Source organism: Rhincodon typus, chromosome 22 (assembly GCF_021869965.1).
Source record: "Rhincodon typus isolate 14 chromosome 22, sRhiTyp1.1, whole genome shotgun sequence".
Classification (NCBI taxonomy): Eukaryota; Metazoa; Chordata; class Chondrichthyes; order Orectolobiformes; family Rhincodontidae; genus Rhincodon; species Rhincodon typus.
Window position 1 is genome coordinate 25,207,460 of NC_063353.1, and position 14,826 is coordinate 25,222,285.

Sequence of the window (14,826 nt, forward strand, 5' to 3'; positions counted from 1 at the left end):
CCCAACCATAAAATTTTTAACACTGCTTTTTCTTGAGAATGTGAAAGTCTGCATCATAAATATATATATAAATCAGGGTCCCACCAGCCATGCAGGCTCAGTCGCACTTTAGTTGTCTAATTATATACTTGACAGATATTGTTATTGATCCAACTACCAACAAAGATGATAGGTAACACTGAATTGATTAAGCTTTGCTGTTAATTCTTCCACACGTCGATCCTAATTGGAATGATTTCTTTCCACCCTAATCATATAACTGCATGATTGTGTGAAAATGTTATTGTTATGTAGAGCTTTTGATATTAAATAGGTGATGCATATCGAGAGTGCTGTCTTTTGGACGAAACATCAAACTGAGGCCCCATCCGGTCTTTCAGTGGAATTTAAATATTCTTCTGCACTATTCAAAGATGAACATTAGAGTTCTCCCAGCAACCTGAAAGGCCACTAGATTTATTTAGCATAAGACTGTAGAGCACCATCCTGCATGATGTTTCCAAAATCCAATCAGATGGGTGTGTGTGGATAATATTGAAGAGTGATAAATGACTTGAGGTCACCCTCACCCAGCCTTCTGAAAGTATATCTGAAAACTCACTGTCCTTACAAGTCATAGAATCGAGTCCTACAGCATGAAAACAGATCCTTCCGTCCAACTTGTCCATGCCGACTAAGTTTCCCAAACTAAACTAGTCCCACTTGACTGCCCTTGGCCCATATCCCTTTAAACATTTCCTATTCATGTACATGTGAACATGTCTTTTAAATGTTGTAACTGTATCTGCATCTACCACTTCTCCTGGCAGTTTATCCCACCTATAAACCACCCTCTGTGTAAAAACATTGCCTCTCAGGTCCCTTTTAAATCTTTTTTTTCCTCACCTTAAAAATTACCCCCCTAGTTTTGAACTCACCTCCTGGGGAAGAGACCTTTGCTATTCACCTTATCTATGCCTCTCATGATTTTATAAACCTCTATCAGGTCAGCCTCCTATGCTCCAGGGAAAGAAGTCCCAGCCCGTCCTTAAAACATAAATCCTCTAGACCCAGCAATATCCTGATAAATCTTTTCTGAACACTCTCCAATTTAATAATAGCCTTCCTACAGCAGGGCAACCAGAACTGTACACAATACTCCAAATGTGGCCTCACCAATGTCCTGTACAATCTCACTACGATGTCATAATTCCTATACTCAATGATCTAAGCAATGAAAGCAAGTGTGCTAAATGCTTTCTTAACCACTCCGTCTACCTGCAACGTAACTTTCGTAGAACTATGTACCTGAATCCTTAAGTCTCTCTGTTCGACAACCCTAGCAAAGGCCCTATCATTAACTGTATAAGTCCTGCCCTTATTCATTTTACCAAAATGCAATACCTTGCATTTATCCAAAATAAATTCAACCTGCCACTTCTCAGCCCATTGACCCTTAACTTGAAGAATGTAGAAAGAGAAAGGTACCGTATTAGGCTGTCAACCTCCAACACATCAAAAAATTTCAATGTCATTAAAATTAAACACAAATATTTTTATTGCGAATATAAAACACTCTGGATACTGGAAATTTGAAAGCAACACAGAAATTGCTAGAAACACTTAGCAGGATGGGCAACATTTGTGGAGACAGAAACTAAGTTAACATTACAAGCCTGAAAATCTCAGATGAAATAGGGTGTCGAATCTTTTACATCTACTCAGACATGGATTTGGGTCCTTGGTTTAATGTCTCATCTGAAAGACAACACACATGATAATGCAATGCTCCCTTGGAACTGCACTGCAATGATAGCCTTGATTTTTATGGTCAAGCCCTGACCTGGAACCTTAACTTAAAACTTTGTGATTGATTCAGAGACAAATGCGCTACCAATTAAGCTGCAACTGTAACACAAAATAACTCACTGTATGAACTTGACCAATTCTTTGCACTTTTAAAGTGTTATCATGATCACACTCTAGGGCAGAAATCATTAGGCTTCACTACTAGAATGGCACATGCTACAGAATCAAAGTTGCAGTGTTGAAATCTTATTCAACCTATGCACACAGCTAAAGATGTCACACATCAACAGTCCTTCACAGTTTCTGGCCTATATATGTATGTACCAATGCTTGATGATAAGAATAGATGATTGGTGCACTTATGCTGCAGCATTGAATGAACATGGACACCTGCCTTGATACTTGTGAATGCATCGAATTACATTGCCCATTCTGCACCATAATATGTCCACTGCTCGACTTCCTGCTGTTTGAATTGCGTTCAGAATATTAGTAAAAAAAATCGGCTAAAGCCTTTCTTAATACAAGAGACAAAAGACCATTTTGCATGGGAATTTTCAAAACTTTCATTTAAGCTTAAAAGCTTTGAAACAGTTATGACTTGAAATCAAACTCCTAAAACGTGTAAATTAAAGACACTATGTAATTGGTCCCTTTAATACCCTCAACATTAGTTTTCTGACTGTTATCAAGTTTAACACTAATCAAAGTATAACTTTCAAAATCATAATTTAATCAATTAACCTCAATCATTTGAAATAACATTGTTGCTTTCAAGATCATTTAAGAAGATTTCACAGCAAGAAGTAGTAAACCTTTTAATTACATTCTAAATGCTATGTTTAAGTACAATCATTGAATTCACTGCTCCACTGGAAGGTACACCGAATGAGAAATGTTTCTTATTTTCATTCTATTGGAATTTAAAACAATCTACCAAACACTAAAAGGAAGAATATGTAGTAGCTCATTTAGGACTGAGATGAGCAGAAATATGTTCAACCAGTAATGGTGAGCCTGTGGAATTCTCCGCCACAGAAAGCAGTTACAGCCAAAGTAATGAATATTCTCAAGAAGGCGTTTGATCTAATTTTTAGGGTTAAGGGGATTAAAGGGTATAGAGAGAAGGCAGGAACAGGATATTGACTGGATGATCAGCCATGATCATATTGAATGGTGGGGCAGGCTCGAAGGGCCAAATGGCCGACTTCTCCTATTTTCTATGTTTCTGTATTTCATGGAAATAGGTTTGCAATATTACAGTATGGTTTGCTGAGTTTAGTTTTATCTTCTGTTTCACAGATCTCGGGTGGAGGGAGGGGAAATTCTGCCAAGGATGGTCAGAAGATGGTGGCGCATGTGTGAAATGAGCTGCCAGAGAAGGTGGTGGAGGCTGGTACAACATTTAATAGGCATCTGGATGGGCACATGAATAGGAAGGGTTTAGAGGGATATGGGTCAAATGCTGGCAAATGGGACTAGATTAATTTAGGATATCTGGTCGGCATGGGCATGTTGGACCAAAAGATCTGCTTCCGTGCTGTACAATTCTATGACTCTATGACAGAACAGGCTGACCATCAGCACTCAAAGCTCCATCTTAGTCTTGCTTTCTCTTTCTGCTTCTGACGTTGCTAAATGGGGAAGTTCCAGCATTATGTACTTCTATTTGTCATTCCCAACATACAATTTTCATTTTGTCTGTATGCTTGTTATGCACTGACACAAGAATTCGGGGAAAATATCTTAGGCAGAAACTTACAGGGGCTGAGCAACATGGGCAGTGGCAAGATTTGTGTCAGATTCAGACGAGAAGTCTGACATCAGGAGCATCTTGCTCCATCTTCATGCTTTTCACAAGTGGCAGAGCACGTTTCTCACTGGGCAGTGCTGAGTCACCAATTAAGGGGGATTACTGCTTGCTAAATACCGTGTTTTTGCCTTGACCTGCCTCAGTTTTCCATCTTCACAAATTCATCAAACAGGCTCAGTGTTGAGAAAATTCAACTTGGAAATCAGAGTGGCTACCTGGCAGATTCAACGAATCACTTACTCCGAAAGACCCTTTTGTTACACAGGAACAAAGCACAGTTCAGAGTATGATCCACTGGCATAAACCACAAGCACCCACAGTCCAGCCTTTGCCAATGCCTCACAACTATCATGCCACGTCTCTGATACTCAGCAGGATGCTCTAACAGCACAGACTTGCATTGCAGGGTGCACTGGCAACTGGCATTAAAAGGCTGCAGCAGGAACACTTTGCATGCAGGAACAGACACCCAGCTGATGAATTAGACCAGCATACATCTCAGGCCTGCTCACTTGCTTTCTCAGCTACTACTCATTTAGTGCCAACTGCATGCTCACAGCATCCCTGCCTTATCTTGTCTTGTCATGCCAATTAGTGCAGTCACAAAATCAGGCAGCTTGCCTTGCGGGTCAGCAGTCCTCGATTAAGTGGATGTACTTTTTGCTGTATCTCACACCTTCATCATGTCCCCGAAGCTTATATGGCAATCATACTGCATGCGCAGCTAGCAATCAGTAATGTCTCTAAGTCTTCAGTGAAGTCCATTGAGGGATCCTCGCACAGTACATCAAGGGCAGCCTCCAATATCACTCCAAGTCGGTCTCTAAAGAGGGCCAATGGCTGGGGCAATAGAGTGCAGATGCGCCTCTTCAGCTGGTGCTAGGGTACTGGACCTAGCTCTCAATGGCAACCGCCAACCTGTCCAGTAGGCAGCCAGATGGTCACATAATATGCTATATTGTTATAGCTTCTGGGCAATGAGGAGCATTATGTCCCACTTCCCTGTCTGCTGCTCCTGTTCCTCGCTGTGCATGTGGACGAAGTTCCTGATTGCTGGAACCACGGGCCTCAAGGGCCAATTGGCCACTTTCTGTCCTGTATTCATTTTATTATTCTAAATAGTTTGAATAATAACCACCAAAGAGGAGAAAGGCTAATGTCTAAGACCTTTCAGCCATCATACACTGAGGGTCTGAAAACTGTGGAAAGTCTTACAAAGAATGCACATTTAAATGTAGAGAGTACTAAAATTGTATTGAATCTCCTCAAAGTGGAATGTGATGCAAGGAGAAACATTTATTGTTAATACTCTTTCTGTAATTTTCAATGTGAAATGTTTTGCCCTCAGCCTGTATACCTGATATCGAATGTATAATTATAAAAACATATCAAGACACCTATGAGTGGAACATGCTGTAAGTTGAATTTATTGCAAATTATGTAATATTAAAGTCAATTTACTGTAATTTTTTTTACAAGTTTTATGAATAAAGCATGTTTTTGGAAAGAAATGGAGGAGGAAACACTTCAGTATACATAGTACTCTTGTCTAAAAGTGCTATGTATCTGCAGCTTTGCTGGATTTCACTGTTATTTTCACAGTATATCTTATAGAATGCCAGGAAGCTATTATTCTTGTACTTTTTTCTCAATGATACTGTCACGTTTTCAGGTAGTATTGAACAATGAAAGGCTTTCACTTTTCAAAGGGAGAAGCTTTCTTATTTTGCTGGCTGTCTTGTGATTACAGATTTGCTTCAGTTGTAAAAGGGGCTACTGCAACCTTCCAAAATGTAAATACAGTATGTGGTATTTTTCCAATCTCATACACTGGAAATGCTAGCAGTGACTAACTGTTATGCAGTCTTAACAGTCAGTTATAGATAATCATTCTGAACATTGGCATGCTTTTTGAAACTGGTGGGAAGCTTACCTTTATGTTAAGGTGATTTGAATGTGAATTCAGATCAAGAGAAGGCAGAGCCCAGACAGCTCCCAAGTGTGTACATGAGCCTCACGAAATTTCCGAAGTTCAATCTGCTTGCTGTATTGACTGAAAGAACTGCAGACGCTGTAAATCAGGAACAAAAACAAAAGTTGCAGGTAAAGCTCAGCAGGTCTGGCAGCATCTGTGAAGCAAAAATCAGAGTTAACATTTCGGGTTCAGTCCTGAAGAAGGGTCACCAGACCCGAAACGTCAACTCTGATTTTTTCTTCTCAGATGCTGCCAGACCTACTGAGCTTCCAGCAACTTCTGTTTTTGTTCCTGCTTACTGTATTAGGTTAGTTGATCTTACCTCAGGCTGATCTGACCCCTGTAATTGCAAAGGGATGCCAGGTAAGTACTTGGTTCTTATTATAATTCGGTAATACTTGCTGGAAGTGCGCATATCTTGTGGCCATTGGATGACAACAAGATCAGAGTCTGCTGTAGTGTTCCCCATAGTAGCCCACTCACACTTACTGCCAATCCTCATACATGAAGAATGGCAAATTAAGGGTGAACACTGCTGCAGGATTGTATCCAAACATACAGTCATGCATCTGTATGGAAGGAAGTGAATGGGATACAACCAAAAGAATGAAAAGCTATGTGACTCAAAGGACAGAAATAAAGAAACAAAAATATATAAATAATGTTCAGAGAAAGAGATAGGATAAGGAATACAGTAGTTTGTATTTGGCACATATTGCTTGTGAAAAGTTTAAACAATGAAAATAAACAAAGGAGGGATTGACCTTTACAGATGAGACAATGGATTCATTGTTCTGTTTCTTTTGATATATATTTTGACCAACCTCTTCAAACATAAATAGAAATAAGGATGTAGTTTGATTTGGTGCTCCCAGCAGAGACAAGTGAAAGTATTAGTTATATGTATTATTTTGCAGCTTTTGTTTCCATTTAGTAGTTAAATTAATATTTGGATGTGCTAGCCCTGATTGCTACACAGATTTTGAAAATATGTAGCACTTAATGCATGCAGCCGTAATAAATTTTTTGTAACTATAAGTATTAAATCTCCAATCCATCTTTAAAAATTCAATCAGCGTCTTCCTCCTTTTTTCTTATTTATAACTGATTTATATGAGCTATTAGTTGCTTGTTGCTTTGCCAAATATATGTTTCTGCTCTAGATGTTTCATTATACTATCTGGTTTGGTACATTGATTTGTTTGCATTGTACATTTTCTCCATTTGCTTCTTTGTAAGCTTCGTGAAGTCAATATATGTTTTTCTGTAGGAATTCTGCCGATATTTTGATTGAAATCAAAGAAATAATAATTGGGAGCAATACAACATTGGGGTGCCCAGTCAGCATCACCAATTTTGCAATATCAGAAATGCCATATCAGAGGGAAGGTATTGCATATGTTCTGATTGGAGTTTGAACTTAACGTTAAGTTTTTTTTTGTTTTTACTTCTTCTCTGCACATTTTATCCACTTCCTTTCTCTCCCGTATATGTGTTGACTCATTGGCAAGGTCTAAGTTCATTACACACCAATCACTTCTGGTAAATTACCAACTGATCAATCTTAATGTGTTAACCCTCACAGCGAATGATGGCAGCTTATTGATTTACTAAGGTGCTGACAGCCAGGACTGATCCCATTCTCATTTTTATACATGGGAGTTTACAGCAAGGAAAAATACATTGCATTCAGGAGCAGAAACCTTATCTGATATTCCCCTCAAGTACCTATGGTCCTGTAGCCAATTATCATATTCCAACCAATGAACTAGTTGAGATTACCTAATTCAACAGTCTTTGCACCTTTCTAACCCTTTACTCACTGGCCAACTCTACTATCCATCAAAGAAAACCTTTGATTATATCTTTTAACACTTGTCTTTTTCTCATTTCTTAACATTCAATGTCAATGATTTCTTTTGTGAAAATGCATCCTGTAAATACAAAGAATTATACAAACATTTTATTCCTTATAAGTTAAACATAACAACATTTTTGTCAGTGAAATTAAAAATAATTTAATAGGCTAGTGTAACTTTATCAATTTTTTTTTAAAATGCCACATCAAATTTAAAATGATGTCAGTAAGGAAGTATTCAAAATACATTAAAGTCCCTCCATATACTCAGAAGAAAGTACTACTTTCTCCTTTAGAATTTAGATTATGTAATGCACAATAGAATTGCAAGGATGAAAGGGAAAATGTGCATCAACTGGTAAATAATATGCATCAGAAAACATTTTGGCACTTTGATCTGTCATGCATTTAAGTGTACATCAGTGGTGACTTCATTACTGTTTTCAACAGAAGCTCTAAACAACTAATGGAAACTATTAAAATGGTAGGTAGACATTTATTTTGAATTAATTATGTTGCTTGTCTAAAGCAAAATGGAAAGGCAGGTAGGAATTCTCAGAAGACGTGTACCTTCCAGTAATATCACCATGGCTAAATATTCTTTTGCAACAAATTCACCTGCTTCTATTCACTACTGCATAATTAATAAATACAGCAGTGCAAGCTGTTTAATATCCCCATAACTCTGCAAGAATTCCTGTAACAACAAAGTGCAAACCAAATAATTACATTAACTGTTACCATGACCTCCATTGCTATTCATCAAAGGTTGCTTGAAACAAGATGCAAAAATGTTGTTAACATGGAGGTAAACACAATAGATCAGATCATTTCTGTATTTTAATACCATGCCTGTCATTAAATTGCAAAAATATGGACTATGAATTTTCACCATGTAAAATGTAAGGATATTTATAAGTGCTAATTGATTGGGCTACTTTAGGAAATAACTAACATGCTTATATTTTTTGGTGGTGCATTGGAACTTTTTAAAATTCTCTTCTGATGCATCATAAGCCTTCCCCAACGAGGTATGTGGCTTACCTTCTCTATTATCATGCCAATGGTGTTCTGGAATGAAACCATAAAGCAGAATTGCATAACAGTAGTTATCAACACTTCATCATTTGTGGGATGCGGACATTGCTGGCTGATCAGCATTTATTGCCTGTCTCTAGTTGCCTTTGAGAAGGTGGTGGTGAGCTGCTTTCTTGAACCATTGCAGTCCATGTGCTGTGGGTTGATGCACAATGCCGCTAGGGAGGGAATTCCAGGATTTTAACCCAGTGTCAGTGAAGGAACAGCGATATATTTCCAAGTGAGAATGACTTGGAGTGGAACTTGCAGTTGGTAACTGCTACTCTTGGCCTCATAGATGGAAGTGGTTGTGGGTTTGGAAGGTGTTGTCTGCAGATCTCAAGTGAATTTCTTCATTGCATCTTGTAAATCATACACACTGCTGCTACTGAGTGTCAGTGGTGGAGGGAGTGGATATTTGTGGATGTGGTGCCAATCCAGTGGGCTGCTTTGTCCTGGATGATGTCAAGCTTCTTGAGCGTTGCTGAAGCTGCACCCATCCAGGCAAGTGGGGAGTATTCCATCACAAGGTTGATTTCTCCTTGTAGGTGGTGCTCAGGATTTGGGGAGTTAGGAGGTAAGTTATTTACCCCAGTATTCCTGGCATCTGACCTGCTCTTATAGCCACTGTGTTTATGTGGTGAGTCCAACTGAGTTTCTGGTTGATAGTAATCCCAAGGATGTTGATGGTGGGGGATTCACTGAAAGTAACAACATTAAATGTCAAGGGGCAGTGATTAGAGTATCTCTCATCGGAAATGGTCATAGCCTGGTATTTGTGTGGCGCAAATGATTCTTGCTACTTGTCAACCCAAGGCTGGATATTGTCCAGATCTTGTTGCATGTGAACATGGACTGCTTCAGTATCTGAGGGGTCACAAGTGGTGAACATTGTGCAATCATCGGTGAACATTCCCACTTCTGACCTTATGATGGAAGGAAGGCCATTGATAAAGCAGCTGAAGATGATTGGGCCAAGGACACTACCCTGAGGAACTCCTGCGGAGATGTCCTGGAGCTGAGATGACTCCAACAACAACCACAACCATCTTCTTAAGTGCCAGGTCTGACTTCAATCAGCAGAGAATTAGCCCCTGATTCCCATTGAGTCGAGTGTTGCTAGGGCTCCTTGATGCCACACTCAGTCGAATGCGGCCTTGATGTCAAAGGCTGTCACTCTCACCTGACCTCTGGAATTCAGTTCTTTTGTCCATGTTTGAATCAAGTCTGTAGGTCAGGAGTTGAATGAAACTGGCTGAACCCAAACTGCATGTTGCTGAGTAGTGTATTTGATAGCACTATCGCTGACACCTTCCATCACCTTATTGATGCTTGAGAGTAGACTGATGGGCAGTAATTAGCTGGGTTGGATTTGTCCTGCTTTTTTTCTACAGACTTGGGCAATTTTCCATGTTATTGGGTAGATGCCAGTGTTGAAGCAGTACTGGAAGCGTCTGACTGGGAGACTGACACATTCAGGAGCACAAGTGTTCAGTACTATTGCCAGAAAGTTGACAGGTCCTGTAGCTTTTTCTATAGCCAGTGCCTCCAACTGTTTCATCATATCATGTGAGGTGCTGCACTTTGGTAAGGCAAATCAGGGCAGGACTTATACACTTAATGATAAGATCCTGGGGAGTGTTGCCAAACAAAGAAACTTTGGAGTGCAGGTTCATAGTTCCTTGAAAGTGGAGTCACAGGTGGACAGGATAGTGAAGAAGGCATTTGCTACGCTTGCCTTTATTGGTCAGTGCGTTGAGTGTAGGAGTTGGGAGGTCATGTTGCAGCTGAACAGGACATTGGTTAGGCTAATTTTGGAATATTGCATTCAGTTCTGGTCTCCCTGTAATAGGAAACATGTTGGTAAACTTGAAAGGATTCAGAAAAGATTTACAAGGATGTTTCCAGGGATGGAGGGTTTGTGCTATAGGGAGAGGCTGAATTAGGGTGGGGCTATTTTCCCCTGGAGCATCAGAGGCTGAGGGGTGACCTTACGGAAGTTTATAAAATCATGAGGGGCATGGATAGGGTGAGCAGCCAAGGTCTTTTTCCCAGGGTAGGGTAGTCCAAATCTAGAGGGCACAGATTTAAGGTGAGAGAGGAAAGCTTTAAAAGGGACCAAAGCTTTTTCATGCAGCAGGTGGTGTGTGTATGGAATGAACTGCCAGAGGAAGTAGTGGAGGCTGGTACAATTACAACACTTAAAAGTCATCTGCATGGGTATATGAACAGGAAAGCAATAGAGGTTTACGAGCCAAATGAGACTATGTTAATTTAGGATATCTGGTCAGCATGGACAAGTTAGACCAAAGGGTCTGTTTCCATACAGTTCACCTCTTATGACTCTATGTGGATTGAATCAAATTGGCTGAAGACTGGTACCCGTGATGCTGGGGATCACAGGAGGAGACTGAGGTAGTTCATCCACTTGGCTCTTCCAGCTGAAGACTGCCACAAACTTCTCAGCCTTATCTTTTGCACTGATACATTGAACTCTTCCATCATGGAAGATGGGGATATTTGCAGAAGTGCCTCCTTCAATGGATTGTTTAAATGTCCACCACCATTTGTGACTGGATGTGGCAGGACTGCAGAACCCAGATCTGATCTGTTGGTTATGGGTTTGTTTAGTTCTGTTTATCACTTGCTGCTTATGCTGTTTAGCATGCAAGTATTCCTATTTGGTAGCTTCACCAGGTTGACACCTCATTTGTAGGTATGCCTGGTGCTGCTCCTGGCATGCCCTCCTGAACTCTCTGTTGAGGCAGGATTGATGCCCTGGCTTGATGCTAATGGTTGAATGGGGGATATGCTGGCTGTGAGGTTACAGATTGTGCTGGAGTACAATTTTGCCGCTGTTGATGGTCCACAGCGCCACATGGATGCCCACCCTTGAAGTGCTAGATCGGTTCAAAGCCTGTTCCATTTACCACGGTGATAGTGCCACACTACACGATGGAAGGTATTCACAACGTGAAGGCAGACTTCATCTTCACAAGAACTGTATGGTGATCACTCTTCCACATCCTGTCATGGACAGATACATCTGTTGCCGACAGATTGATAAATATGTGGTCAAGTACGTTTTCCTCTCTTGTTGGATCCCTCACCACCTGCCACAGACCCAGCCTATCCAGCTACATCCATTAGGACTTGACCAGCTCGATCATTAGTGCTGCTGCCAAGCCACTCTTGGAGGTGACCGTTGAAATCACCCACCCAGAGTACATTTTATGACGTTGCCACCCTCATTGCTTCCTCCAAGTATTATTCCACATTAAGGGGTACTGATTCATGGTATGTGGTAACTAGAGGGAGGTTTCCTTGCCATGCTTAACCTGAAGCCATGAGACTTCATGGGGTCCGGAATAAGTGTTGAGGACTCCCAAGGCAAGTCCTTCCCAACTGTATATCATTGTACGGCCACCCCTGCTGGTCTGTCCTACTGGTGGAACAGGATATATTCAGAGATGGTGATGGTGATATCTCGGACATTGTCTTTCAGGTACAATTCTGCGAGTATGACTACATCAGACTGTTGCTTGACAAGTATTTGAGACAGCTCCCTCAATTTTGGCACTAGCCTACAGATGTTAGTAAGGAGGACTTTGCAGCATTGGCAGGACTGTGTTTGCCATTGTCTTTTCCGATGCTTATGACAATGCTGGGTGGTGCATTTCTTTGTTGAGATGTCATAGCAATTGATACAACTGAGTGGAGCTCACTAGGCCATTTCAGAAGGCAGTTGAGAGTCAATCACATTGCTGTGGGTCTGGAGACACATGTAGACCAGAGAAGATGAGGGTGGCAGATTTCCTTCCCTGAAGGACATCAATGAGCCAGATGGGTTTTTCTAAAAACTGACGATGGCTCATATTCATCAGTAGGTTCTTAATTCCAGATCATTTTTATTGACCTAAACACTAACTGCCGTGGTGGCATTCAAACCCAGCTCCCCAGAATATTAGCTGAGTTTCCGGATTAATGGTCTAGCAAAAATACCACTAGGCCATTGCCTCATCTACTCCTCAAGTGAAAATGACTGGTCTCTCAGAATGTTAATGCTGAGATCAATAATTTACACAAATAAATAACGAATGTTCATCCTAACATTGTGCGACACATTATAATGGAACTGTGCAACTTTGCTTCATAGTGCTCGGTTGTCCTTCTTAATTGTGAATGAACCACATTAGCACAAATCCTATGTCCACTAATTTGTTTATACAATGTCAGTTATCCTCTGATAAAACCTGGAATAAATAGACTTAGGATAAGTTAGCCTAAACCAAGACTTTATTAATGAGAGAATAAAAACTGATTCAATTTGTGCCAAATGGTTCTTTCTTAATGGCTCATTTTACTACATGTCTTTTGGTAGCTCAGGCAGGGAGGTGGTGCTGCAGCGTTAAATGGACTACAATGTCAAAATGGACTAGTGATCCAGATGTGTTGAAATCCCACTATGATAGCCAGTGGAATTTGAATTAAATAAATAAATCTGGAATATACTAGTCTCCACTTTTGGGGTCTTGAATGATGCGAACACCCAACTGGTTCATTGAAATTTGGAAAAGAAATCAGCTGACCTTGCCTGGTGGGGCCCAATATAACTCCAGATCCACAGCAATTAGGTAATAAATGTTGCCTGGCCAGTGAAGCTGAAACCCTCTGAAAGAAGCAAAAAAAGTCATCTGAATGCACTGCTCACCACAAGTAACTGAAACTACATGTTAAAAATCATTAGACAATTCCATTATGTAGCTTTCATTTCCAACACATAGGATTGGATTTTATAAAATTCATTCAAATATTAAATTGCATGAAAACATGGTTCACAATATTAACTTTATTTGGTGGCACGTAAACCATGTATTCCTACTTTTCTTTTCGTTAGTAATAGTACTTGCATCATCCCGATGGAATGAAAATAACCATTGACTTGAACACTCACAAAATTTGCAGCCAGGTATTACTGGTGGCTTATCATTATTTATTTTTATTTAAAAAGTTGAATTCAATATGCACTGTACAAACATTGGCTCTTGCAACATAAGGAAATAATGAGGCATGAAGTTCATCAAATCTCAAATGGCCCAGGTTAAAAAATAATTTCAAGATTAAATGACACTACAATGCCAAAAGCAAAGCATCCTGCCATTCAAGTCAGTTTATTACACTTCTTACGGTACAGTCAAATACTGAACTAACACTCAAGCTAGGTACTATTGACAATTGAATATCATACAGTTCTAGTAAATTTGTAATCTGAATGTTGAAGTTTCTAACTGATATAGTTGTGATTATTTTCTTGCTTCAAACCAATCTCTGAAGAGGATTCAAAACTATGCAGATCGGCTAATTTAAAATAATTTTGTTTAAGCATAACCATGATGTTAAATTCTATGACTGATGCATGCAGAGAGATCTCCTGCGGTCTTTATAAGGTTGGTTTGGAGCTTAGGCGCGAAAGTTAGGTGACCATTTTTCATTACATCTGTTTCTTTTTCCCCAGAAGAAGTCTAAGTCTTGCTGCCTCCAGAGTAGGAGCCTCTTTGCGCCTGAACTCTAATTTAAATATCCTGCTGACAATCAACTGGAGGCTTTCCAGGTTGTCGCTAGCTTAATTTAAATTTAGCCTCATTAAAAAGTATCTTAACTCTGGAAAATGTACTAGCTATAACTATGGGTCACTTTGTACTACAGCAGTCTGCCTCCTGTAAGCTACAGTGAAAATCAGTTGAAGCATTGCATAGTTGTTGAATAAGAATATTTCATAACCACTTGTGAAATTTTGTACGAGTGAAATGTAGAGACTAAGATTAAATATTGAAATTTGCATAGCTGTAGTGTTAAAAGACCATCACATTTCCCCAACAATTGAAGAAGTTATTCATAAATAATTTTTTAACATTAGTTATTCTTCAGAGGAGAGGTTACAATCAGAAACTTGACCACTGTGCTACATTCTCTCTGTTCTAGGGCTCTGGAAACTGCTGTCATGGTCAAATAGGGGTCAGGAGCTTACATGGTGATTTTCTTGGTCAATTTGTGCCTAGAGGCTGGACTTACCATCCAGATGGTTCATAGGCTCTTGAAGTTGGGAGATCAACAGGAATCCCCCCAGTATTTACAAAGCCAATACTTGCCTTTCCAGGTAAGCGAGAGAGAATGTACTCCAAGATGGTGCTGCACTCTCTCTCCAACACTTTAAATTTAACAAATGTCCTCAGGAGTCAGGCTACCATTGTTTGGGAAAGGGAGACAGCAATGCCCTGCAAAGGGTGGTTGATGGCTGCCACTCAGCCCTGGCAG

General features: G+C 40.0%; 1 protein-coding gene across 1 annotated transcript in view; it reads left to right on the forward strand.

Annotated features, from left to right (window-relative positions):
- panx2 (pannexin 2) overlaps positions 1-14,826 on the forward strand; it is a 47,685-nt gene that overhangs the window by 26,939 nt on the left and 5,920 nt on the right. The gene's annotated exons all lie outside the window — the stretch shown is intronic.